This window comes from Peromyscus leucopus, chromosome X (genome assembly GCF_004664715.2).
Source record: "Peromyscus leucopus breed LL Stock chromosome X, UCI_PerLeu_2.1, whole genome shotgun sequence".
NCBI lineage: Eukaryota > Metazoa > Chordata > Mammalia > Rodentia > Cricetidae > Peromyscus > Peromyscus leucopus.
Window position 1 is genome coordinate 114,904,007 of NC_051083.1, and position 15,365 is coordinate 114,919,371.

Sequence of the window (15,365 nt, forward strand, 5' to 3'; positions counted from 1 at the left end):
AAATTGTTAGATGTTTTATGCTAGAAAGCCATATTACACACATTTGGGGGAACAATGGTAAAAACTATTCTAGTAGGGTAGGCAAAAAAACTTGATACTTGAACTCATGCACAAAAGAGAAAACATATTTTCTAAGTGGACAAAAGAGTGAGATAAATTCACGAAAAATTTCCCGAAAAAGAACATCATTGTAAAACAGATATTTGAAATATATCTTGAAGGTAGTATAAGGCATTTTAAGGGTTTTAAGCAGAAGTGTCAGGTTTATTATTTTCAAATGTAATTCTAATTTGTGTGGAAGGCAAAAGCAGTTAAAAGCTCCCATAAGGTCTCAAATGGCATAGAGTGGAATAGTATCAGTAGGGATAAGAAAGACATGAGTTCAGCAGATGTCTAAGGTGCATGAATGATAGGACTAGGGTCTAGGGGTTAGAGAGATGACTCAGTGGTTAAGGGCACTCTTCCAAAGGGTCTGAGTACAGTCCAAAGCACACATGTGCTCCATATTTTTTCCCTCCTAGATATTCTGAAAATTTCAGCTGCTTCAGTAGTTCCTTTTTCATTCCTGAACCAAAAAATAATCTTGGGGGCATCCATTTTGCTGCCTTCCTTTCAGATAGCTTCCTATCTACTATTTTCCAATTCTCACCTGTAATGACTAAGAGTCCTTAAATAATTTACTTGCCAGGAAGCTAATGCTGTCCCTATTATTGGATTCTAGCCAGTCTCCCATGTGTCTTTGTTGATTGAATTTCATGTCTCTGATGATAAATGATGTTAAGACTCTAATATTGTTATCTGTCCTGAAATATCTTCTTTGGTGAGATATCTGCTTAGCTTTTCATAAGACTAGTCCTTTCCATTTTGAAAAAAAAATGTACGTACATATAGGTTGCCTATTTCCCAGTGTATGGCCTCAGCCTCACACACCTGTGCATATGGCAGCACTGAATGGATCCAGAAGGTTATTTTTAAAAGGACAAAGAGGTAGTGACTACACCAGTATGTGGCCCAAATCAGTGTCTCACTCACTTCATCAGAGAAGCTTCTTCTTGAAGTCAATGGGAACAAACACAGAGACCCACAACTGGGCAGTGTGCAAAGAGTGAGAGACTTTGAGACACTCAGTCCTAACTGGGATGTCTGCATCAAACTTTTCTCCTTGGGGCTCAGGGATCCATGTAGTAGAGGGGGTGAAGAGATTGTAAGAGCCAGATGGAATGAATGACATCAAGAAAACTGTGTCTTGTAGACACAACAGGACTGATGCAAATATGAAATCACAGAGATTTGGCAGTACGCCCAGGGCCTGCACAGGGTTAAGCCAGATGGGGTTGCAGCTCTGAGAGGAGGAAGTGAATGTGAGGTCCCATCCCTAACCAAGGAGCTATCTCTATGTGACAACCTCTGCTAAAAGAAAAATTGGTTTTCTCTAGTGGAGTTTTACTGGGCATATAAAGCACATTTAAGCGTAGGCCTTATGCCTAACAGTAGAAGGCCATCACAAAATGAACTCAATAGTGTTTTGCAGATATTTGGTCTCATGTTGATTTGTTGGGCACCTTTTGTCTTACTGGTATTTTTGCTTATATATTAATGGTTTTCAATTTTGTGTTTTTATGGGTTTTGGGTGTGTGTTTCTTGTGCCTTTTCATTGTTTATTATTTTATTGTTGTTGTTGTTTTTATTTGCCTATTTTTTTCTAGACAGAGAGAAAGAAGATGTGGCATTGGATGAGCAAGGAGGAGAGGTGGGGGAAGATCTGGGAGGAAATGGGGAAAGAGAAACAGTGATAAGAATATATTATATGAATTTTAATTAAAAATGGTTTAGGTACCATAAAAATAAGGTAAAGAGGATGTAATGTGTTGGGAGAGGTCCGCCAGGAGCAGGAAGGAGAGCAGTTTGGATGTGATCAAGATACATTGTATATGGGGCTGAAGATATGGCTCAGAGGGTAAGAGCAATTATAAGAACAATTACTACTCTTGCAGAGGACCTGGGTTCAGGTCCTAACACCCACATAGTAACTCACAACCACCTGCAACTCCAGCTCTAGGGTAGCCAATGTTATCTTTTGATCTCATGGGTTCCCTCCTACATATGGTGAATATACATATACTCAGTCACACCACACACACACACACAATAAATAAATAAATAAATATTTTTTAAATTAAAAAAGATACATTTCATATTTGTATGAAAATTTCAAATAATAAGTAAAATTGTTTTTAAAATTTATTTAGTAGTTTTGTTCTTCATAGATATTTGGTTGGTTTGAATCTATCATAAAGTATACTATCATGAAAATACTTATAATCATGTTTGGGTGAACATATAAACATATTCCTACCTTATACATTCACCACTTTGATAAACTAAGTTTTGTAGCTTCTCTGCACTCTTGACAGTGCAGATAATTTGATGAGTGTTTATTTCTTTTGATTTTAATTTCATCTGTATAATGGCCAATGAAGTTGTACATCTTTTGTGTGCTTATTGAATATTTAGATATACTCTATTATGAGGTGACTCTTTGCTTTCTTTCTATTTTATGCTCTTTCTCTTTCTCACTGATCTATACTGGGGTGTCATATATATTATTTATTTATTCCTTGACATTTTCATGTGATCATATACATCCACATTACCTTCTCCCACTCCCACTTCAAAAGCCACTCCCACTTCAAAACCCTTCTTCAAAATATCACCTTTTATTTTCCTTTCTTTTCTTAACCCACTGAGTTTAATTTGGGTTCAGGGTTGCTTGCATAATAATGAGTTGGGGGTTATTTACTGGAGCATGATGACAGGGTACTCAACAATCTGATTACTGGGGTAAGCCAGTTCAGCCACCCTCTCCACTATTGTTAGTAGTCTAAGCTGGGGTTATCCTTGGGTATTCCTGGGAATGTTCTTAGCACCTCTATCATGGTATCTCTTTCATTGCTTTCCTACTTGATCTCTGTTCCAGCTTGACCATCCTTTTCCCTTGTGTTCTCATCCCTCATCTCCTACCCTCAATTGCCTACTCCTCATCCCCAGTTTACTCATGGAGATCTCATCTACTTCCCTTTCCCAGGGTGATCTACGCATTCCTCTTAGGGTCCTCCTTGTTAGCTAGCTTCTCTGGAGTTCTGGGTTTGTTGTCTGATTATCCTTTGCTTTACATCTAGTATCCACTTATGAGTGAGTACATACCATGTTTGTCCTTCTGAGGTCTGGATTACCTCACTCAGCATGGTATTTTCTAGTTCCATCCATTTGCCTGCAAATTTCATGATGTCATTGTTATTTACTGCTAAGTAGTACTTCATTGTGTATATGTACCACATTTTCTTTATCCATTCTTTGGTCAAGGAGCATCTAGGTTGTTTCCAGGTTCTGGCTATTACGAATAATGCTGCTATGAACATAATTGAGGAAGTGTCCTTGTGGTATGGTGAGCATTCCTTGGGTATATGCCCAAGAGTGGTATAGCTGAGTCTTGAGGAAGATTGATTCCCAACTTTCTGAGAAACCACCATACTGACTTCCAATGTAGCTGTACAAGTTTGCACTCCCACCAATAGTGGAGGAGTGTTCCTCCTGCTCTGTATCCTCTCCAACATAAGCTGTCATCAGTGTTTTTGATCTTAGCCATTCTGGCAGGTATAAGATAGTATCTCAGAGTCATTTTGATTTGCAGTTCCCTGATGAGTAAGGATATTTAGCAATTCCTAAAATGTCTTACGGCCATTTGAGATTCTTCTGTTGAATTCTCTGTTTAGCTCTTTAGCCCATTTTTTAATTGGATTGTTCATTATTTTGATGTCTAGTTTCTTGAATTCTTTATATATTTTGGAGATCATTCCTCAGTCACATATAGGGTTGGTGAAGATCTTTTCCCATTTTGTAGGCTTTTGTTTTGTCTTACTGTGTCCTTGCCTTACAGAAGCTCCTCAGTTTTAGGAGGTCCCATTTATTAATTATCGCTCTCAGTATCTGTGCTACTGGTGTTACAATTAGAAAGTAGTCTCCTGTGCCAATGCATTCAAGAGTACTTCCTACTTTCTCTTTTATCAAATTCAGTGTATCTAGATTTATATTGAGGTCTTTGATCCACTTGGGCTTGAGTTTTGTCCATGGCGACAGATATGGATCTGTCTGCAATCTTCTACATATTAACATCTAGTTGTGCCAGCACTGTTTGTTGAAGATACTTTTTTTCCATTGTGTAGATTAACTTCTTTGTCAAAAATCAGGCTTTCATAGGTGTGTGGGTTAATTTCAGGGTCTTTTATTTGATTCTATTGGTCCACATGTCAGTTTTAATGCCAATAACCAGCTGTTTTTTATTACTATAGCTCTATAGCAGACCTTGAGGTCAGGCCTGGATCATGATGCTTCCAGAGGCGACTTTATTGTACAGAACTGTTTAGGTATCCTGTTTTTTTCCATATGAAGTTGAGTATTGTTCTTTCCAGATCTGTGAAGAATTGTGTTGAGATTTTGATAGGGATTGCCTTGAATCTGTAGATTGCTTTTGGTAAGACTGTGCCATTTTTATTATGTTAATCTTACCTATCTATGAGCATGCGAGATCTTTCCATCTTCTTCAATTTCTTTCTTCAGAGACTTAAAGTTCTTGTCAGATAGGTCTTTCACTTGCTTAAATAGACATACCCCAAGATATGTTTATTATCTGTGGCTATTGTAAAGGGTGATGTTCCTCTGATTTATTTCTCAGCCCATTTATCACTTGTATATAAGAGGGCTACTGATTTTTTTAGTTAATTTTGTATCCTGCCACATTACTGAAGGTGTTTATCAGCTGTTGGAGTTCCCTGGTAGAGTTTTTGGGTCACTTATGTATACTATCATATTGTCTGCAAATAGTGAAAGTTTGACTTCTTCCTTTCCAATTTGTATTTCCCTGATCTCCTTTTGTTGTCTTATTGCTCTAGCTAGAACTTCAAGTACTATATTGAATACATATGGGGAGAATGGGCAACTTTGTCTTGTTCCTGACTTTAGTGGAATCACTTTGAGTTTCTCTTCATTTAATTTGATGTTGGCTGTCAGCTTGCTGCAAATTGCCTTTATTATGTTTAGGTATGTTCCTTGTATTCCTGATCTCTCTGAGACCTTTATCATGAGGGTGTGTTGGATTTTGTCAAAGGCTTTTTCAGCATCTAATGAGATGATCATGTGGGTTTTTTCTTTTAGTTTGTTTATATGGTATATTACATTGACAGATTTTCATATGTTGAACCATCCTTGCATCTCTGGGAAGAAGCCTACTTGGTCATGGTGGATAATTTTTTTTATGTGTTCTTGTATTCGGTCCGTCAATATTTCATTGAGTATTTTTGCATCAATGTTCATGAGGGAGATTGGTCTGTAATTCTCTTTCTTTGTTGCATCTTTGTGTCTTTTGGGCATCAGAGCAACTGTAGCCTAATAAAAGGAGTTTGGTAATGTTCCTTCTGTTTCTATTGTATGGAACAATTTGGAGAGTGTTGGTATTAACTCTTCTTTAAAATTCTGGTAGAATTCTGCACTGAAACCATCTGGTCCAGGGCTTTTTTTGTTTGTTTGTTTGTTTTGTTTTGTTTTTTTTTTGATTGAGAGACTTTTAATGACTATTTCTATAGTCATTATTTCCTTAGGGGTTATTGGTCTATTTAAACTGTTTATCTGGTCTTGATTTAACTTTGGTATGTGGTTCCTATCCAGAACATTGTTTATTTCTTTTAGATTTTCCAATTTTGTGGAGTGAAGGTTTTTGAAGTATGATCTGATGATTCTCTGTTTTTCCTCATTGTCTGTTGTTATGTCTCTCTTTTCATTTCTGATTTTGTTAATTTAGATGCTCTCTCTCTCTCTGCCTTTTGTTTAGTTTGGCTAAGGGCTTGTCTATCTTGTTGATATTCTCAAAGAACCAACTCTTTGCTTCATTAATTCTTTGTATTGTTCTCTTTGTTTCTATTTTATTGATTTCAGCTCTCAATTTGATTATTTCCTGGAGTCAATTCCTCCTTGGTGAGTTTGCTTCTTTTTGTTCTAGAGCTTTCAGGTATGCTGTTAAGTTCTAGTGTGAGATTTTTCCAACTTCTTTATATGGGCATTTAGTGCTATGAATTTTCCTCTTAGCACTACTTTAATAGTGTCCTATAACTTTGAGTATGTTGTATAGTTGTTTTCATTGAATTCTAGGAAGTCTTTAATTTCTTTCTTTATTACTTCTTCGACCCATTGGTGATTCAGTAGAGCATTATTCAGTTTCCATGAGATTGTAGGCTTTCTGTAATTTTCGTTGTTGATGAAATCTAACTTTAAGCCATGGTGGTCCAATAGAATACAGGAGATTATTCTATTTTTTTTTGTAACTGTTGAGATTTGCTTTGTGACTGAATATGTAGTCGATTTTAGAGAAGATTCCATGGGGTGCTGAGAAGAAGATATATTCTTTTTTGTTAAGGTGCAATGTTCTGTAGATACCTATTAAGACCATTTGAGTCATAACATCTGTTAGGTCCCTTACTTTACTGTTAAGTTTCAGTTTGGCAGATCTGTCCAGTGGTGAGGTTGGGGTGTTGAAGTCTCCCACTATTAATGTGTGGGTTTTGATGTGTGATTTAAGCTTTAGTAATGTTTCTTTAACATATGAGGGTGTCCTTGTTTTCGTGGCATGAGTGTTCAGAATTGAGACTTCATCTTGGTGCATCTTTCCTTTGATGAAGACGTAATATCCTTCCCAATCTCTTTTGATTGATTTTAATTTGAAGTCTATTTTGTTAGAAGTTAGGATAGCTACACCAGCTTGCTTTTTAAAGTCCATTTGATTGGAAAGTCTTTTCCTAGCCTTTTACTCTGTGGTAGTGTCTGTCTTTGAAGTTGAGGTGTGTTTCATGTATACAGCAGAAGGATGGATCCTGCTTTTGTATCCATTCTGTTAGCCTGTGTCTTCTTATAGGCAAATTGAGTCTATTGATATTAAGGGATATTAATGACCAGTAATTGTTAATTCCTGTTATTTTTTGGTGGTAGTGTGTGTGTGTGTGTGTGTGTGTGTGTGTGTGTGTGTGTGTGTGTTTCTTCTTTGGGATTTACTGCTGTGGGGTTATCTATTGCCTGTGTTTTTGTAGGTATATCTGATTTCCTTAGGTTGGAGTTTTTCTTCTAGTGCTTTCTGTAGGGCTGGATTTGTGGATAGGTATTGTTTAAATCTGGTTTTGTCTTGGAATGTCTTGTTCACTCCATCTATGTTGATTGAAAGTTTTGCTGGGTATATTAGTCTAGGCTGGCATCTGTGGTCTCTTAATGTCTGCATTATATCTGTCCAGGACCTTTTGGCTTTTAGAGTCTCCATTGAGTAGTCAGGTGTTATTCTGATGAATCTGCCATTATATGTCACTTAGCATTTTTCCTTTGCTGCTCTTAATATTCTTTCTTAATTCTGTATGTTTAGTGGTTTAATTATTTTTTTCACGTGGAAATAAGTTTATTATAATAGAGAGACAAAGAGAAAGATAGGGAAATAGGGAGGCAGAAAGAAAGAGGGTGGGGGAAAGAGGCCTCGAGGGTACACATGTGGTAATGGAGTGGAGAAGGGCAGTTCTCTTTTTTTAAATGGGGCCTTTACATCAAGATGCTAGGAGGATCCCCAAGGGGTGAGTTTCCAAGGGGCAGGTCAAAAGACTAACACTGATTATATAAAAAAAAAAAGGTGAGTTATGGATAGCAAGTCAGGAAACGAGGGCGCTGAATTCTCAAGGCTGCTTCATGCTGACAAGGGGTGAAGTGGGGAGGGGGAAGCCAGGAGTCACACATGGCGGGAGCCTTAGGTGTCTGTTCCTTGATGGAGCTGAGAAGGCAGGTTGCTGCAGTGATGTTCCAGGAGCTTGGGGGAATCGCATGCCAACTCAGGAGTACAGAAGCCATGGCATCTGCTGTTTCTCTGGAGGTCAGGAGGGAAGAATGAATCTGCAAACTATGCTCAAAAGATGGATGGGGTCAAAATGGACTCTGGAGATGGTTAGTTTTCATCAGGCCAGATTTCTTGCTACAGTAGCAGAACTTTCCCCAGGAACCTGTAAGTATCTGTAAGACAGCTAGAAGCTTCATCCCTACTGGATGGCCTTCATGGCACTAAATGGTTCTGTTCTGGAAGAGATAAGTTCCACCCAGAAAGACAGTCATGGTATGTACTCACTCATAAGTGGATTCTAGATATAAAATAAAGAACAATCAGACCACAACCCATAGAACCATGGAGGCTATATATATAGCATGGAGGTCTCTAGGACGACTGTGGCTTATAATAAATTTCAGTTTTACTCAATTATTAAAAAAAATAGCCAAATGAATGGAAACACATGAACTATGAACCAAAGGCTGAGGGGCCCCCAGCTGGATCAGGCCCTCTGAATAGCTGTGACAGTTGATTGGCTTGATCAGTTTGGGAGGCAACTAGGCAGTGGGACCAAGTCCTGTGCTCATTGCATGAGTTGGCTGTTTGAAACCTGGAGCTTATGCAGGGACATTTGGCTCAGTCTTGGAGGAAGGGACTGGACCTGCCTGGACTGAGTCTACCAGGTTGATCACAGTCCTCGGGGGAGGATTTGCCCTGGAGGAAGTGGGAATGGGGGTGGGCTGGAGGTAAAGGGAGGGTGTGGGAGGGGGAGAATAGGGGAACCCGTGGCTGATATGTAGAACTGAATGGTATTGTAAAATAAAATAAATAAAATTTAAATAAATAAATAAATAAAGAGATAAGTTTCAACCTGCAAAGTTGCCTTTGAGTTGTGCAGCAAGCTACAGAGTTCCAGCTTTTTCGAGATGTCATCCATGCCGAGTGGGCTGTAATGATGCAACTGTCTTGGAGTCATTTCTGCTTCTATAAGTGACCCTCACTTGGACTTGGTAGTATTCTTACTTTGGTCTGTCATGGGCTCTGTATCATCTTTTATTCTTTTCTTTGCTTCATACTGCAGCTATAGCAAGCAGAATGACTCTGTGGCTTTAAGCGTAGCCAAGTGAGTGGCTGGCCCCTGAAGTCTTCCTCCTTCTCTGACTACTTCTTCCTAGTGGTTTGATTGTTATGTGACCAGGTTACTTTTGGGGGGATTCTAGTCTATTTGGTGTTATCTTCAATGGTATTTCTTTCTTTAAGTTGGGAAAGTTTACTTCTGTGATTTTTTAAAATAATTTTCTGTGCCTTTGAGTTGGTATTCTTATCCTTTGTCTATCCCTATTATTCTTAGGTTAGGCCTTTTCACGGTGTCCCAGATTTCCTGAACATATTGTGTTATGACTTTTTTGGCTCTGTTGTTTTCTTTGACTGACAAATCTATTTCCTCTATTGTATACTCTACACCAGAGATTCTCTCTTCTCTCTCTCATATTCTGTTGGTTATGCTTGTATCTGTAGTTCATATTCTTTTACTCAGATTTTCTATTTTCAGCATTCCCTCAGTTTGTGTCTTCTTGATTGTTTCTATTTCAATTTCCAGGTCTTGAACTGTTTTTTTCACCTGTTTAATTGCTTTTTCTTGGTTTTCTTGGCTTTCCTTAAGGAATTTATTGATTTTTTTCCTATTTTTTGTTTGTCTTTTTCTCAAAAATTTTAAGGGAATTTTTCATTTCCTCTTTTAAAAGCCTCTATCATTTTATAAATTTATTTGTTTATTTATTTATTTATTTATTTTGTTTTCAAGACAGGGTTTCTCTGTGTGGCTTTGAAGCCTGTACTGGAACTTACTGTGTAGACCATGCCGGCCTTGAACTCACAGAGATCCACCTGCCTCTGCCTCCTGAGTGCTAGGATTAAACGTGTGCACCATCATAGTCAAGCCATAAAGTTATTTTTAAGGTCACTTTCTCCTGCTTCTTCTATGTTGTGATGTTCAGGTCTTGCTGTTGTAGAACCACTAGGTTCTGGTGATGCCCTATTTCACTTTATGTTGCTGTATGCATTTTTGCAGTGGTGTCTTCTTATCTCTTCCTCCAATAGGTGGAAGAGGTGCCTGTGTCTGAGTGAGCTTCTCTTGGTCCAATCTATGCTTGCTGTGCCTGTCTCAGGGGGCCAATCTGGGTTCAATTTTAGCTCTTGGTCTAATTTCAACTGGCGGATTCTGGTTCTCAGAGAGCTTCTCTTGGTCCAATCCAAGCTGGCTGATTCTGTGTCTCAGGGAGCTGCTCTTGGTCTTATCAGGGCTCCTGGTCCAATGAGAACTGGCAGATTCCATGTCTCAGAAAGCCACTGGGTTCAAAGGGTGATGGGTATGTTTGGGGTAAGTCATGGGTCTTATAGGTTTCAGGGTTTTTGTTGGGGAGGCTGCACACAGGAGTCTTCTCTGCTGGCTGGCAACTGGGGCAGAGATGGGTAGGGGTTCCTAGGGACTGGTTGTGTCCCAGGGCCTCAGTCCTAGAGGTGGGACTCTGGGTGGGAGAAGAGTCACTAACCCTTGGTCCAATGAGAGCTGGCAGATTCCAAGTCTCAGGAAGCCCCTGGGATCTCAGGAGGATGGGTATGTTTAGGGTAGAGCATGGGTCTTGTAGACTGCAGGGTCTAATGGGGGGGGTTGGTGGGGGAGCCTGCCTGTGGGAGACTTCCCTGCTGGCCAGCAACTGGGGCAGTGATGAGTGAGGATTCCTGGGAACTGGTTGCTTCCCAGGGCCTAGGTCCTAGGGGCAGGACTCTGGGGTCTCTGACTGTTAAGCCTCCTCTTCGGACTTATTTCCTCCTGTTGGGTTTCCATATGCAACTTTGATATGATAGTTTTTGCTTCAACTTATTATATTTTATTTTGTCATATTTGGTTGTTACCTCTTAGGAACCTATTATTTTCTAATGAGATGCAGAAATGGAGTGCACCTAGATGTGAAGAGAGGTGGGGAGGACCTGGGAGGAGTAGAGAGAGGGAAAATTATAATTAGGATATATTGTATGAGAAAAGATTCTGTTATCAATAAAAGGAAATAATTAAAAAATGTCTTTGTCAACCACAAGGTCATGATGAATTCTATATTTTCTTCTGAAAGCTGTATTGTTTGCTCTTTTATATAACATGAGAAATTGGTCAGTATTTAGGCCTAACAGATGGTCAATAGACAGATCATCATGTAATGAAATGACTGTTTTCTACTCTATACTGCAGTATCACTGTTGTCATAATAAAATGTCTTTATATGCATGAGTCTATTTCTAGACTAGTTTTTCACTTCCATTGGAGCATTAGTCAATCTTGGCAAACTATCTTAATTATTGTGTCTTCATAAGAGCCCTTGACATATGGTAGTGTATCTCTTTTAGCTGTTCCAAATACATTTTTGCTAAAAAATGTAATTCTGTATATTCTATACTTCTCAAGCCATAGCTTAGTATCTGACAGAGTAGCTTGTAAGTAAATATTTTTTCCTTGTTTTTACTAACTCAACTTTTGTGTTAAGTAATTTATACATGCTTTTTATTACATTGCTACCTGCATATTCCCTAGACTGTAGTAATCAACCTTCTATATTTCCATTTCAACAAAATACAGTTTCTAACATCACCATTTGTGGCAGACAACATTAGTGCCCCAACTAGATCTCTTCAGATAATTTTTGTTCCTCTTTTGACCTTGGTGTGATTTTTTTGTTCTAGCAGTGGGTGTTTGAATATTTTGGTGGGTTATAATTATACTTAACAGAATTTATTTTAATGGGATATTATTCTTATTATATTATCAGAATTTTTCTCATAGGCATAAAGAGGCAGACAAAGCTGAGAAATCATGTCCCTCTTGTACCTTAGGTAATCACTAGTGAATGAAGAAATAACAAAGTCTTAATAGTTCATTTTTTTTTGGTGTTACGAATTGAACTCAAGTTCTTGTGCATACTAGGCAATAGTTCCATTAATGAACTACATTCACATCAGGGTGAGTAGCAGTACAAATTCATAGTCCTTGAAAAGGGGTATGTTAATTGTACAAAGTAATATGTTTCATTTTAACATTTCTATAAAACCATATAATATACTTTGGTCACATTGACACTCTATATGACTCACTCCCCTCCCCATTTATGCCCTCTTTTGCACAGCTGTAGTAGTTCCCCTTTTATTTTCATGTCCTTCTTATTTTAGATTGTACAGATGAGGATAAGTGCATGATGTTTGTCTTTGTGAGACTAACTTATTTCACATGATGACATAAATCCAGGTCCATCTATATCCCCATAATTGTTATAATTTCATTCTTACTTCCTATTAAATACAACTCCAGTGTACAGACATATTCATATATACACCACTTTTTCTTTATCTTAGTCTGATATTACAATGTAGATATTATGGTATTAATAGAATCTCTATTGCATGCTGGTATTGATTTTTTGTTTATACCAGCAGTGTTATACCATATCATATGGAAGCTTTATTTTTAGTTTGAGGAAACATTGTACCAGTTTCTAGAGTGACTGGTGTAATTTACGTTCCCACTAGCCATGAATAAGATTCTTTCCCAGCCCCTGAATCTTTGCCAGCATTTGTTTGCTGTGGGATGGTCTGTCAAATGTGTTGCTCTGATTGGTCAATAAATAAAACACTGTTTGGCCAGTAGCCAGGGAGTAAGTATAGGCGGGACTAACAGAGAGGAGAAAAGAGTAAACAGGAAGGTGGAGGGAGATACTGCCAGCCGCCGCCATGACAAGCAGCATGTGAAGATGCCGGAAAGCCACAAGCCACATGGCAAGGTATAGATTTATAGAAATGGATTAATTTAAGATATAAGAACAGTTAGCAAGAAGCCTGCAATGGCCATACAGTTTGTAAGCAATATAAGTCTCTGTGTTTACTTGGTTGGGTCTGAGCGGCTGTGGGACTGGCGGGTGACAGAGATTTGTCCTGACTGTGGGCCAGGCAGGAAAACTCTAGCTACATTTGTTGTTTGCCTTCTTGATGACAGCCATTCTTACTGGAGTTAGATGATCAATCAATAGAGTTTTATTTGTGTTTCCTGGTGGGTTAAAGGACACTGGACATTTCTTCATGTATTTATTGACCATTGGTACTTCTTTATTTGCAAATTATCTTTTCAGTTCCATTTCCCATTGGTTGAGTGAATTGTTCACTGTATAATCATGGTCTTGGTACAGGTCTCCTTTAACTCTCCTACTCTTTAATATAATAGAGTCCAAAAGGACTGAGACAGTCTAGAATTTCTATCTGGTCTCATGCTGGACAACTATGTCAATAGCATAAATTTAATTGACTGTCTAATAAAGAAGTGGCAAAAATTATAGATTAATTAGCTCCAAAGAATATAAAATGTAATTTGGAAGTATTGGTAAAAATTTAAGTATGTCAGCATGTGATCTAAAGTGCATGTTATTGCATCTTAACAACCCTAATGCTAAGAAATTAGCACAGTGCTTGGTAGTTTTCCTAGGATTTTGGAGAATGCATATACTGCCTGTTTTTATGAGGTATTTATAAGCCAACTTTGAAATTTTCCAACTTAGAGAGGGTGTAATTGTTTTTTAGTATTTTATTTGACAGAATAATTAGACATGTTTATGGGTTACAATGTAATGTCTTGATATATGTATGTTTTGTGAATAATCATTCAGAACAATTAGTAATGTCCATTAATCCTTATCAGTTCCTTGTGCCAAAAGCACTCAGCATCTTTTCTTTTAGCTATCTTGAAACAAGCATTATTATTAGCTATAATTACCCTACTGTTCTAACCCACCCTAGAATGGACTCTTCCTTTTTAACTATAAATTTATACCCATTGGACAATCATTTTCAATTCCCTGATTGCCACCTACATTTACCAGCCTCTGGTAGCCACTGTTCTGCTCTATATTTCTTTTTAAAAATTTTTTATTTTATAATTTAATTTAATTTTACATATCAGCCACGGATTCCCCTATCCTCCTTCTTCCTGCCCCCTGTCCTTCCCCCAACTACCCCCCCATATCTGCTCTATATTTCTATGAGATCAATATTTCTTAGATTCCAAATATGAAAGGGTTATGCAGCATTTGTTTTTTCCATGCTTGTTTTTTAAACCTTTGTATAATGCCCTACAAATTTATCCATGTTGTCTCAAATCACAGGATTTTATCATTTATCCAGCTGAATAATCTTTCACAACGTGTATATGCTGTAATTTTAGTTCATTCATGTGTTAATGAACATTTTGATTGATTCCATATCTGTTCTACTGTACCTATTGTTGCAATAAACATGGGAATTCAGATCTGTGTTTGGCATTCTGATTTACTTCCTCTGGATATGTATTCAGGAGTAGGATTGCTGGATTATATGGTATTTCTGCTTTGAATTTTCTGCAGAAAATCCATACTACTGTCAGTAATGACTGTACCAATTTACATTCCCACCAGCAGTGCTTAAGGGTTTTTCCTTCTCTACTTCCTCATCAGAAACTGTTGCTGTATTTTTAAATAACACCCTTCCTAATTGTGATGAGGTGAGAGTAAATAATGATTTTGATTTGCATTTTCTTGATGGTTAATAATATTGATCCTTGCCCTGTGTGTACCTTGGCAATCTGCATGTTTTTCTTATAGAAACAATTAAGGTTATTTGCTCACTTTTTAAATTGATTATTTAGGGGCTGAGCAAAATAGCTCAGCAAGGAAAAATACTTGCTGCCAAGCTGAATGCCTTGAGTTCAGTCCCTGGATGACCTGAGTTCAGACCCCAGAACCCATGTAGTAGAAAGAGAGAACCAGTTCCTCCAAGTTGCCCTCTATCCATACACACATTATCAACACCATGACCACCATGACCACCATGATCATCAGTACCAGCACCACAACACCCCTCACTAAAGAATAAGTAAAATTGGATTATTTGGATTTTTCCTATTAAGTTGTTCAAGCTCCTCACGGGTCTATAAACCAGAAAGGGCACTGAAGACTGCCTTTATACTGTAGGCTATAGTACAAGTATCACTGATGCATGGGGCAGATAATTTGGTAGATTCCATGGCTCTAGAGGTATTTGCAATAGAAACAAATACTTACAGACTCTCTAATGAACTGAATCAGAAATGTTTGGGAGCAAATATATATTGTGTGTAGCAGAGAAGAATATTCCCTTATTAAAGAAACTTCAGGAACTAAGGAGGAATGAGAAAAGGTTGATCAGTAGACAGTCAGTTACAGTTAAGAGTAAGAAATGCTGGTGTGTTGTTGCTTTATCAACAACAGTAATATATGTACATTAAAAAAACCTGGGAGAAAAACTTTAAAATTTTCATCTTGTGTCAGTGAGATGGATTAGTAGATAAAGATGATTGCTGCGAAATCTAAATACTTGAGTTCAATCTCTGGGACCCACATGGTAGAAAAAGAGAACC